The sequence below is a fragment of the Nerophis lumbriciformis genome, linkage group LG03, assembly GCF_033978685.3.
Source record: "Nerophis lumbriciformis linkage group LG03, RoL_Nlum_v2.1, whole genome shotgun sequence".
In the NCBI taxonomy this organism is placed as follows: Eukaryota; Metazoa; Chordata; class Actinopteri; order Syngnathiformes; family Syngnathidae; genus Nerophis; species Nerophis lumbriciformis.
The window spans coordinates 33,900,349-33,914,576 of NC_084550.2; the positions used below are offsets into that span (position 1 = coordinate 33,900,349).

At 42.0% G+C, this 14,228-nt stretch overlaps 1 protein-coding gene and 1 long non-coding RNA gene across 5 annotated transcripts in view; one reads left to right on the top strand and one right to left on the bottom strand.

The window, feature by feature from the left end:
- Positions 1-14,228, top strand: part of rap1gapb (RAP1 GTPase activating protein b) — a 519,058-nt gene that overhangs the window by 280,568 nt on the left and 224,262 nt on the right. The gene's annotated exons all lie outside the window — the stretch shown is intronic.
- Positions 12,994-14,172, bottom strand: LOC133575980 (uncharacterized). Its single transcript, XR_012049283.1, has 3 exons — positions 13,813-14,172; positions 13,502-13,722; positions 12,994-13,020 (listed from the first exon to the last, which is right to left on the bottom strand). It is a non-coding gene; the product is annotated as an uncharacterized lncRNA (long non-coding RNA).

The following is a 14,228-nucleotide window of genomic DNA, read 5'->3' on the forward strand; positions in this document are numbered from 1 at the left end:
AAGTCTCAATCAATCAATCAAAAGTCTAGTATGTTCAACATCTTATCTAATGACAAAATTATACTTTGATTACAATAATAAACATAAGTTTAATGTATCGCAAGATTTTCTGTTAAACTAAAGCCAGTAAGAAACTTACTTTCTTTGTCGCCATGGAGACCAGGATTAGTGATTTAGAAGTCGCTAAAACACTGCCGTCTGCGGATGGACGTTAGCCGCGAGCTAGCTAACAAGAGCAAGAGCTAAGCACCTCTTGCAGAGCAGCACTTCAGTGTTTATAGCTTCAACTTTATCGTTAGTTTTTAAGCCAAAATGCGTAAATGATCACTTTTTTGTCTCCACACTGTTTCTGCTTGTAAGTACTCCGTGCGTTGCTCATTTTGCAAGCAATGCGACAGAATAAAAGTGCTGGTATTTTTAAGACTGATTTTGACTTTAGTACGCCACATTTTATGTGAAGTAAATTATATTTATATAGCGCTTTTCTCTAGTGACTCAAAGCGCTTTTACATAGTGAAACCCAATATCTAAGTTACATTTAAACTAGTGTGGGTGGCACTGGGAGCAGGTGGGTAAAGTGCCCAAGGACACAACGGCAGTGACTAGGATGGCGGAAGCGGGGCTCGAACCTGCAACCTTTAAGTTGCTGGCACGGCCGCTCTACCAACCGAGCCATACTGCCCCATGTTTAGTTGATCCCAAGCAACACAACCGCACTTCCCTTCACCGATGCCAGCGTTCATGTGGTTGCTAGGCAACACACAGCTGGAAGGAGAGGGAGCGAGAGGCGAGGAAGAATCTCCATCCGTGAAAAATGCGCGGCGGTTGTCTTGACCGGCCGAGCAATGGAGATGTACGACGCGGCTCCTTGGCAGAGAGGGAAAGTCACGCCTGGTCAGGTTCTTCTCTCTCCGGGCTGCCGTCATGAAGATTGATGAGACACAACATGGCCGCCAGTTCCTCACTTGTTTGTCGATGGATTTTATTCACGCTTGCTCTGATGAGGATACTCTCATTTAATAATTCACTCACATGAATAGTGCATGTCTCTCTCACAATAGGCCTCCATGTTGGAGCACCACATCCATGCATGTCATGAGATCATTCTCCTCACGAAAGCACTTGTGTCACAAATGACAAGGGGGTCATCAGTCTGCAATAATGGCCATGATTTGTCCATTACACATGATGTTGCATCACTAGTCATCTACTAAAAGGGATAAAACAATCATGGTGGTCAAAGCTACTGGGACACCATAATCCCTGCTGGTCCTTTCTGCAAGCATTAATGTATTTCTATCTCCTTACATAGGATAGGATAGGACTTTATTGTCATTGCACAAGTACAACAAAACTATGTTTTCAGCACAAACCCGTTCAAGATTAGTTACAGAACAGGAACACTGATGGGTCGCCACGAGGCACCCCGTAAAAGATAAGAAAAAGGTAAAACGCTGGGGAAGAAGATGAGTAAAAAAACAACAATCTAGACTGGCCTCCGTGCCATGGACACATAAACATGTTACATTTAATCACGACAACTCGCAACAGAGGTGCGGGGAGTTGGGGTCCTGGAGGTCGACTGCTGTTATGAAGCGCTGCCAGCCGTCCATCACCCCAATGGGAATCAAGCGGTGGTGAAGGCGTGAGGTGGGAGAGGGGGTGTGTGTGTATATGCCCATTGTCTTGGGTGTGTCGATGTAATGTTCATTGGCTGGGGCCGTTTCGCATACAAGCAAAAGTTAGACTCCAGGTGTCGTTGAGGAGGGAGGGAGGTCAAAAGCGTCCATCATTGAGGTGTCCTCAGGGGTGTTTTCAGAACAGCCTGTTCCTGTTGTTCACAGACTTAGACTTAGACAAACTTTAATGATCCACAAGGGAAATTGTTCAACACAGTAGCTCAGTTACAATGATGGAAAGTGTAAGGATGGAAAGGACAATGCAGGTATAAATAGACTAATATAGCGATAACAAATCTAGCATATATACGAATATCTACATAATATGTGTACAGAATAATATATATACAAGTAGGGATGTCCCGATCCAGGTTTTTGCACTTCCTTTTTTTTTTTTTTTTTTTTTGTCCTGTCCAGCTTCTCAGGCAAATCATATAGTTGATGTAGATGCCCATGTCGGCTGTTCAGATTTACTTTACAAAAGAGAAGTGTAGGATACTTCTCTTGTTGCCTTATTTGTATTTGACTTTATTAAATGTATTTATATTATCATTTAGTGCAGCCGGGCCGGAGCAGGAGGGGATAGAAAGAGAAAAAAAAAGAAGACAGAGGGGGAAATTGTGGGGACAAGAGGGGGATTAGACAGAGAGACAAAAACAACAACAGCAAACAACAACAACAACAACAATAGAGCAACATCAGCAAATATGACATGTACAAATATGATGGTAAAAGTAATAGCAAATAAGCAGTTAGCGAAAAATAAAAAATAATACAGAAATGACAATGAGCATTATTACACTACAAATGGATCAATACAAATACCAATAGAAATAGCGCTATTGATAATGAACAATACCAATAATTTACCTTTATTATCAACAATACAGTTGTTTAAATGCAACAATACATATACGTAATGATAGCTTGAGATACGAAAGAATGCAGAAAAATGGAGGGGGAGAAAGAGAAGCAACCTACATTAACCTTGTAGATTGTTATAGTCACAATAGGTTAAGCTTTGTCAGTGTGCCATGTGTTACACCCAGTTTACCCTAGGGCAACAACGTTAATATATGTTTGATGAAACGTGATTATGTGCATGAGTGTAAGTATGCATATGTACTTGTATATGTACAGAATGTGTATATGTGTTTGTACAATGAATGTATATGTACAGAATGTGTATATGTGTTTGTACAGTGAATGTATATGTACAGTATGTGTATGTGTATGTTTGTATATTGAATGTGCGTGTGGATGTACGAACATTAGGTAGGTAAATATGTACTGTATTTGTGTATGTATGTGGGAGCGTAGGTACCTATGTACGTATGTGAGCATATGTGAATTTGCATGTACAATACATTCGACTCCCAGAGTGCGTGGGAGCCAGAGCACGGCCCCATCACCCCCGAGAGCCCAACCCACAAACAGGAGGCGTGGTGCCCAGGGAACCAGGGACCACCGCCCCCACGCAGCCAAGCCGGCCAGCGACAGGAACCCCAGAGCCCGACCCACCGTACCGCCCACAAGGGCCAGCAGCAGGCCGCAGACAGACGCACCCGGCAGAGGACAGGGCACGAGAAAAGCAGGGGACAGCCAGACCCCAAGCCAGCGAGAGACCACACCCCACACGGGCAGAAAGGCGAGACGCCCCGCCCGAGGGACCCAGAGACTCCCCGCAACCGGACGGGAAGACCGCCCCCGCCCCACCGGCAACCGGGCCCCCACGAGCCCACCCCCCACCCCCGGAGAGCGCGGCGAGGCCAGCCCCCGGCCACCCCACCCAAACCGGCCGCCGCAGGACCACCCAGGCACAGGGCCACGGGAACCACCCACCCCACCCGCAGGGACCCCAACGATGGAGATGGAACAACCAGCAACCGCCCCGCCGAGCCCCCCCCCTGAGGGAGGGGAAAATTAAAAAATAATATTAATAAAATATATTAAAAAATAAATAAATAAATAAATAATTAATTAATTAATTAATTAAAAAAAAAAAAGAATTAAAAGAAGATCACAGACATGCTGACAAACAAGGTCACTACCCCAGCAACTGGCCGACTCGCAGCACCTCGGAATACCTTGCAGCACCAAGCTACCACAATAGACGCAGGGACTAGGCCCAACAGGCCCCAACCAAGACGGGCACCCGGAAGGGATGGACAGCGGGACCCAGGAGCTCCAGACACGCAGTTCGGATGCAGTAGCCTGAGGCGTCGACCCCCGTCTGACAGGCAGGCCCAGAGCGTACCCCCAGAAATATACATACATACATACATACATATATACATACACATACACACATACACGTATACATACCCACACATACACATATATACATATACATACACATATGTACACATACACATATATAAACATACATACATACACACACATATACATACATATACACAGTTCGTCAGCCCCGACAGCCATCACGCGCGCGCGCTGCCATCAGTCACAACATCAGCCACACCCCTGCACCAGACCCAGCAGCCACGGGCGCCCACACCACAAACAAACGGCAACAGAAACAGCAGCCGCAATAACCCCAGACAGCCAGCACCAGCCAATCAAATCAAAGCGATCAAAAAAAAACTGCGACCAGCAACCACACGCCACCAGGGCCACGGAGACCAGCCGGCGCCAGCCCGCCGGTCAGCCCGAACGCCAACACGCAAACAAGAGACACCAACAACCCCCCCAACCAAAAGGCCCCCCACCCCAACCCAAACCCGCACAAACACACCACCGCCCAAACAACCGAGACACAGCATCCAGACCAGACACGGGGGCTGCGCCGCCACCACACCAAGTCACCAACAGAGACCCCACAGCGCAAGGTCGGGCCACACGGGCACGGACCCCATCCAACAGGAAGTGAGACCCGCGCGACGCCACACACAAATAAATAATAAGATTAAAAAAAATAAAAAATAAAAAATAAAATTTAAAAAAATAAAATAAAATAAAAATAAGTAAATAATAAAAATAAAAATAATAAATACATTAAAAAAAAAATATATATATATATAACAATAATAAATGAATAAAAGCCTGGCAGGCCACCAGACCGCAGTCCCCGCCGGCCGACGAGGCAATGAGGGGTGCGCCGAACCCCAAACCCCCCATGCATGTGTACAAGGCCCCCAGAGTGTCTACTGTGTAGTTAAAATTAGGAGGTCAGCCGTTACAGCCGACCTCCAGTCCCTATTGATGTGTGTACTGTAGCGTGAGTGAGATATGTATGCTTGTGGGAACTAACAATGCGATTAAAATTGGGGGACATCAAGGTCATGGTGGGTCCCAACCAAACCAAGCCCCCCAAATCCTAAGTGTCTAATATGCAGCTAAGATTGAGGGATGGACGAGCAGGGGACAAGACAGGAGGACTGGAGCCCCATTGGAGGCATCCTCAACCCCCCGCCATGCCTCCCCGCAGGACAATCCCCAAAGTCCTATATATGTGTGACTGTGTGCGCTATAAGTAGGAGGAGTAGAGGGCCCGGACATCCCCCCCAGTCCACGCGGCCGACAACCAGGAACTACGGCCAGGAGGCCGCCACAGCCCGTGACCCACACCAGACCACTTTAACGTGACGCCACGCGAGCCCCTCCCCCCGCCAAACAAAGCCAGCCCCCGCCCGCCCCAACCCAACCCTGCAGAGCCCATACCGGCAACCAAACGCAGAGAAACCGCACAGCCCCCACGCCCAATGCAAACACCGCATCCCGGCCATCCACACAGCAACGTGCCGGCCAGGGGAAGGAGCCCCCCAACGGGGCAAGAAGCCAATGCATCCCGTCCGCCCGCCAGCCCCCAAACCAGCCGGCAAGCCAACGCCAGCCAGCCCCACAACCCCACAAGCGCACAGACACCAGCCACAGTCCCCCAGCCACTCCAACCCAACACAGCGATGCCAACCGCTGGTATCACCGCAGCAACCATCACCACCACCGCCCGTCCGCAGCGTAAACACCCGCGGCCGCCGAAACCAAAACAAAAAAAGCGACCGACCCCGTAAACCACAACAACGCACACCCCCGGCTACCACCGAGGCCACCAACCCACCTACCCCAACTCATCCACAGCCAGGCCAATTGAGCCACCGGACATCCACACCCATGCACACACCTACACATTCATATACACATACATACACACATACATATATGCATATACATATACATACACATACACATACACACATATACACACGCATGCATATACATATAAACATACACATCCACACATATATACACATTAATACACCCACACACATATACATAAGCCCACATATACACAAACACATACATACACAACACACACACAAAAAAATAAAAAAAATAAATAAATAAATACAAAATTTAAAAAAATAAAATAAAATAAAATTAAAAAAAATAAAATAAAAATAAAAAATAGAAAGAAAATTTAAAAAAATAAAAAAAATAAAAATAAAATAAAAAAATAAAAATAAAATAATTTTTGCACTTCCGATCCGATACCGATATTGTTTTTGCATTTCCGATCCGATACCGATACTGACCGATACCGATACTGACCGATACTTGCCTATCCGAGCTTGTATTAAAGTTTAAAGTTATTTAGCCTACTTAGTTGTCTGAATCATGTTGAAAAGGGTTTTAGTACTCTTGATAACAACTAGCCAGCTGAATTAGGGGAGTTTGAATAATACACAATGGTTGGTAACAAGAAACTGACCTGTTTATTCAAGGATAAACACAAAATAGACAAAATTATACATGACAAACAGAAATGGCATCATTGAACTAGGGCTGGGCGATATGGCCTTTTTTTAATATTGCGATATTTTAAGGCCATATTGCGATACACGATAAATATCTCAATATTTTGCCTTAGCCTTGAATGAACACTTGATGCATATAATCACAGCAGTATGATGATTCTATGTGTTTTGATTGATTGATTGAGACTTTTATTAGTAGGTTGCACAGTGAAGTACATATTCCGTACAATTGACCACTAAATGGTAACACCCCAATAAGTTTTTCAACTTGTTTAAGTCGGGGTCCACTTAAATTGATTCATGATACAGATATATACTATCAGATATATACTATCATCATAATACAGTCATCAAACAAGATAATCACATTGAATTATTTACATTATTTATAATCCAGGGTGTGGAGGGGGGCGCCGGATGTAAGTGTCAAAAAGACAGCCAAAAGAGTTTGATATGAGAATAAATCTAAAGTTAAAATATAGGGTAGAAATGCACCCATTTGCAGGAAATATAGTCTTGATTTTCAACATTTTCTTTCAAGGCTTGCATGTCTACATTAAAACATTCTTCTTCATACTGCATTAATATATGCTACTTTTAAACTTTCATGCAGAGACGGAAATCACAACTAAAAAAATCACTAATTTTTTCATACGGTGTTGATGTGGAAATTTTTGCCTCGGCATTTTGATGGTGTGGACGTGTGGCACCGAACGGCGATAAGCGTCTCGACAGACGTTATAATATTTGAACAATGATGACGAAAACTGTTTTCTCTGTCGTGTCGGTGTGTCGAAAATTGTTATGCGCTTATTTTTTTATTTGATTTTGTGCGTGGCATATAATTACACGGCTGCGCTAGCATCACAGCTAACGTGAGCCATGCTGCTACCTCTCTGCTCGGGGAGGACGTACACGTATGTGACGTATGACGTGACAGTATGTGACGTATGACGTGACAGTATGTGACGTGTGTAAGAAGGTGCGCTTGCTGTCTGTGAGAAGCACAGACACAGAAAAGAGTGAGAAGAGCCTGTCGTGTAATGCCAGCAGCTAAAAACAACTGCGTTAGAATTCACAGACCTGTGGATGTGTTGAAGGTGTGCTGGAAAATACGGAACGGAAATTATAGGGAGTAGCAGAAAAGTGGAATGTGCTATTTAAATAGGTGCGTTGGAAAACACGGAGCAGAGGTTTTTTTTAACTGGATCGGCATTTTCCCATGCCTTGCCGATACACATTTTTTTGCAAATATCGGCGGCCGATCTGATCGGGACATCCCTAGACACCATAATCCCTGCTGGTCCTTTCTGCAAGCATCAATGTATTTCTATCTCCTTACATAGGATAGGATAGGACTTTATTGTCATTGGACAAGTACAACGAAACTGTTTTCAGCACAAACCCGTTCAAGATTAGTTACAGAACAGGAACACTGATGGGTCGCCACGAGGCGCCCCGTAAAAGATAAGAAAAAGGTAAAACGCTGGGGAAGAAGATGAGTAAAAAAAAAACAATCTATGTGTCCATGCCATGGACACATAGACATGTTACATATAATTACGACAACTCGCAACAGAGGTGCGGGGAGTTGGGGTCCTGGAGGTCGACTGCTGCAATGAAGCGCTGCCAGCCGTCCATCACCCCGAGGGGAATCAAGCGGTGGTGAAGGCGTGAGGTGGGAGAGGGGGTGTGTGTGTATATGCCCATTGTGTTGGGTGTGTCGATATAATGTTCATTGGCTGGGGCCGTTCCGCATGCAAGCAAAAGTTCGACTCCAGGTGTGGTTGAGGATGGAGGGAGGTCAAAAGCGTCCATCATTGAGGTGTCCTCGGGGGTGTTTTCAGAACAGCCTGTTCCTGTTGTTCACAGACTTAGACTTAGACAAACTTTAATGATCCACAAGGGAAATTGTTCAACACAGTAGCTCAGTTACAATGATGGAAAGTGTAAGGATGGAAAGGACAATGCAGGTATAAATAGACTAATGTAGCGATAACAAATCTAGCATATATACGAATATATACATAATATGTGTACATAATAATATATATACAGATTTATTATATTATGTCTATAACATATACAATATATACCAATGACCATGTACAGTATATACAGTATATGTGACAGCAGCAGCATAAAATAGAGAGTAGATCCAGCAGGACATAGAAAATAGACTTTATAAACATTATAAACAAAGAAGTAGCTAACATGTCAGGTGTCAGGTAATAGGCAGATGTCATCTATTCAATCAATCAATCAATCAATGTTTATTTATATAGCCCTAAATCACAAGTGTCTCAAAGGGCTGCACAAGCCACAATGACATCCTCGGTACAAAGCCCACATAAGGGCAAGGAAAAACTCACCCCAGTAGGACGTCGATGTGAATGACTATGAGAAACCTTGGAGAGGACCACATATGTGGGTAACCCCCCCCCATACTTGCCAACCTTGAGACCTCCGATTTCGGGAGGGGGTGGGGTGGGACGGGGGCGTGGCCAAAAGGGGAGGAGTATATTTACAGCTATAATTCACCAAGTCAAGTATTTCATAGATATATATATATATATATATAAGAAATACTTGACGTTCAGTGAATTCTAGCTATATATACAGGTAAAAGCCAGTAAATTAGAATATTTTGAAAAACTTGATTTATTTCAGTAATTGCATTCAAAAGGTGTAACTTGTACATTATATTTATTCATTGCACACAGACTGATGCATTCAAATGTTTATTTCATTTAATTTTAATGATTTGAAGTGGCAACAAATGAATATCCAAAATTCCGTGTGTCACAAAATTAGAATATTGTGTAAGGGTTAAATTTTGAAGACACCTGGTGCCACAAACTAATCAGCTGATTAACTCAAAACACCTGCAAAGGGCTTTAAATGGTCTCTCAGTCCAGTTCTGAAGCCTACACAAACATGGGGAAGACTTCACCCTGCAAAAAATGTTCTATAGAATTTCTAAAGAATATCTCTATAGAATTTCTAATGAACTTTAGGACCGAAGTTCTATAGAATTTCTAAAGAATATCTCTATAGAATTTCTAATGAACTTTAGGACCGAAGTTCTATAGAACAGGATTCTAAAGAATGGTTCTATAGAACATGGTTCTAAAGAATGGTTCTATAGAACAGGGTTCTAAAGAATGGTTCTATAGATCTCCTCTAAAGAATAGTGCTATAGAAGAAAGTTCTAAAGAGTAGTTCTATAGAACAGGCTCCTATGGAATGGCTTTCTGTGGAATACGGTTCAGAATGATGTAGAAATGATTGGGCAGGCATTCTACAAAATCTGTGGTCTAACACTGGCAATGGAGAAAGACAAATATTGCAGTTGAATGAATGTTGACTTGTATTTATTATATACATGTAACTCAAATCTTGACGTAATAAATAAATGTCAGCAGCATAAATCAACATGATCACCGCGCTTCCCCGACTGTTAGAGACGGCTAGACGTCCAGCAGAATTTGTTTCTGAGGCCTTCTTTTTTTCCCATTTTCTGCGCAATGTTCAGTTTCACTCCAATGATTTTCTTTATCACATTTGCTTCACTTGAGGGATGGAGCTTCTTCACAAAATCTGAAAGATCAATAAAATATACCAGAATTAGTGTCTGCAGACACCAAGACACTAGCTGTCATGCAATGAGTTACACTATGGCATTTTTCAGCTCGATAAAGAGAGTGATGTCTATCATTTAATCAATGCAATGGATAGTCAACACACTGCATACATTGCATATCACGCGTTTCTATGCTGTAAGGCACTTGCACTGCTTGACGCACACAAAATCATATGTGGTGCAATCATGCCAGGCTTTACGAACTGCAACAAATCTGTATCAAATTCTGACAGTGCATGTACACTATTCATTAGCTATATAGAAAATCCATTCAGTGTGTGAAATATTTTTCAAATTATTTTCAGGATTTCACTTTCTTGTGAATCTTGTTGTGTACTTGATGGGTGTCCCCAATGGCGTTCGAACAATCACGAAAGTGCATTAATAGAATTCTAATAAAAATATTTAACTTCAATCTGATTGAAACCATATCCACATCGGGAAGGGGATCTGACACATTCCCTATCTAAAAGTCGTTCACTTCTCAACTTGCAGCAGAACTCACGGAAATTCCCGACGCTAGTTGTTAAATAGTAAGGCGGAGAATGCCGATATAAGATATCAAACGAGAAAAAGGTGTAGATATCCGTGCGCTGCGGTTTTTGCTTTGTCACTTGATGTTGGTTTCCGACGAGATCAAAGCTAATGTGACCACCCATGCCTATAAATCTGTCAAAACGAACATCTCGCAGTCAATTCATGGACCAAGCAGACTGGAAGCTATGGATATCTATACTTCATGCCAAACGATCACGGAACGACTTGGAGATAGGAAAAGGGTCAGATCCACTTCCCTGATGTGGATATGGTTTTAATCAGATTGATTTAACTTATACTCACCAATAATAGCAGACACTTTCTTGTCATCCAGTTTTGGTTTCTCATGCTTATCCTTAAAAGCATTGGATTTTTTTCCTGTCAAGCTGCTGTTGGCCAGCTCCTCTCTGGCAGAGCGACAGCAGGACGTCGAGCTGATAGTATTGTTGCCTGACGTGATAAGTCGTCCATCTTCATTAGCAGGCCAGGAAGTCCTTTAATAGAAAAAAGTACATTGTGATGCAGACACAATAAAAAAAAAATACATTAATAACATGAAGCTGGCGATATCCAAACTGCTCGGCTCTAACCCCAGCTATCATAATGTAAGGGTATTTTGATAAGAATCTTGTTCAAGTCAAGGGAAACATGGTAAGGAAGCAATCAAAGATGAAAAATATATATAACCATATATATTAATTCATCCTGACCACGCGAAGATTTAATATTTGTCGGTCAAGTATTAATCAGATATCCAGCTGAGACAAAATATCAAGAAGGAAGGGACGTAACTCTTGCTAATATAAGAGAAACACACAAAAACGGACGGACAGACAGACAAACAAACAAGTACCATATGTCCTCCCCTTATTTAGAGGGGAGGACATCACAACTTAGGATGTTGTATATGCAACAGTTCTGAAATTATCCCAAATCATAAATGGATTTTTATTGGAAAAAAGGGGCATAACTCTGGAAAATATTGTCCGAGACGACTCATTTTCGATAGGCTTCTTGTTACGCTAAGATAAATAGATGTAACAAGTTTGGTTTCCGTACATGAAACGATTCTGTAAATATTGCGGTGACGGATGGACAGCCGTACATGACGACAATACCCGTAGGCCAAAGTTAGATGAAAATACAGTAATAAGAAAGTTATTTCATACATCGACATGTAAGCATATTTTCCATCAACCTATGATAATTACAATAACATACTTCTAGAATAACAAAACCTACCTTCAACAACCCTCAATGCATCTCGAAGGGATTTGTTTTCCTCTCTCAACTGGAGGACTTCCTTCTTCAGGGATTCCATTTCTGTACATGTATCTTTCGGTGAAGTTCTTCCCAGCTGAAAATGTCAAAATAGTAAATCAAATGAAATAATTTGTATTATGATTAATTTGGGCGCTCATATGTTTTCCGGAAGCAATTTGTCCTGGATACGGCCCTGACAGCACCATATAAGTTTTACATGTATAAGCAACCTTGTAGGCACATTAATTTGAATATGCTACATGTACATGTAGCAGTAAGCCATTCACACAGTAGGCACTGTTCATCAGGTATTTGTAGTGTTATTTTCATATAAGTAAAAGTATAAACTTGTGTTTTAAACCAGTTGCCAGGGATGCAATTTTTACGTCCTCGATTTCAAATGAATGCTAGGCACTTGTGATTGTTTGCCTCGAGAGGGTGCTTTGATTAACCAATAAAATCCTATTCTATTCTATTCATGTACTCACAGCAGCAAGTTGGGCCTTCAATTGTGCCCGAGCATCATATCCCACAGCTGTACGGCTTACTTTCCTCTTTTTCTTCTGAAAAATCAAGATTAACAAGAAAACGTGTTCAGTTCTTTTATATGCCATTGAAGTGAAGAAATATGTTTGCAGAAATGATAGATTTTCGAGTACATGCAGAAAGTCTGTCAACACCTCAATTTGTCTTGAATATTATTCTGTCTGAGTTGGTCGAATTGAATCAAAATATTCAATAACTTTAAAGCCTACAATGAAACATGATTTGATTAACTTTTATGATAAAGAAAAACTGACAAGGTACTTCAAAAGTATGGGATTGAATCCTACAAAACCTCACACAGTTGAAACACCACTGAAATAGTGAGTGAGTGAATTAACGTTTAACGTCGCTTTCAACACTATTTCGGTCATATCGCGACAACACCACTGAAATAAAAGTACCTGCTGTCTGTCAGATAGAGTCTCCTCAACACTTTCATCCTTGCTCTCACTGTCTGATGACCAAGACTTTGGCTGTTTGTTTCTCTTGCCTCTGCCATATTCCAAATCACCAGTAAGGGGTACATCCTTGCCATCCTGAGCGGCTTCCAAATATGGCGTCAGTTCACGTGTGTCTTCTGTGTAAAAACAAATATGTGCCACATTAAGCTAAATTAAACTGTACAGTTAGTCATACATTTCAGCAGCAGATTGTTATCACTAAATTACTTTGGTATACCTACAGTTCTGATGATTCAGAAATTCACCTCAGCGAGAAACAAATTTCACCTTACTTTCCCTTATTTACAGGCTTACAGCCATATTAAAAAATTGTCAAGGTTAAGTCTGTACTATCATGACAATCACCTCAGCATTGCAGATTGAAACATTCAGTATACCAGGGCTGCACTGATGAGAAATTACTATCAATCATGGAAGAAAAAAAATTATATTAATTCAATTTAACTTTACATAAACAAAGTCGAAAGTTCAAGGTGTAAAATCAGAAGTACATTAAATATATCTATATTAAATATATCTATATTTATATGTACTTCTGGTAAAACGTATACTTTTTACTGAATTGAATTGAAAAGTTTTCAACTGTTTATTAATTACCACCAAATCTCAGAATTCTTGCCACGTATTTGGTTTGTGACTGCTTCCTTCCTCCTGCTTTGTTGAGTGGCCATGGAACTTGGACTTCTTCATCACTGTCCCAATTTTCTCCATTCATCTTCTCTCGAGAACCGCTCGTGGTTAATATACTATATTTCGTCTCGATGATCATCCTCCCCTTGCTTCCGTTTGGCGACCTGACTGGGGGCCAAACTCCTTCTCTGTGTGATCACACAAGCCTGACGTTACAAACAATGGAGGGATGATAATAATAATAATAATAATAAATTAGGCTAGTTTTGCTAGCTCACCATTTCCGCCCGTGCCTCGAAGCTGCTGTTTGGCTCAACGTTAGCCCGCTTGTGACGTCTCGCATCGCTAAACCTAAATGTGATGTTTAAGCCAACAAAGTTACCGTCAATGAACTCCGACGTGACTTGGGCAGCTTAGAAAGAGCGAGTGAAGTCAACATGGACGTTGTGGCCGCCATCACCAACTCAAACTGCCCGCGAAATCTGCTTTGCAACTACGGCAAGCGCGAAGGGGAAAAATAAATAATTTAAAAAAAAAGTTGATTTGAAACATATTCGCACTTATTAGTGTCGGATATGAGAAACATTGATACAACGCGATTATTACCAACTATACATGAATTTGGTTGTGTTTGCAGCCTTAAAACAGTTGTGTTATTTTATAACAAAACGAGAGCAGTTCTATCTATCGTGTT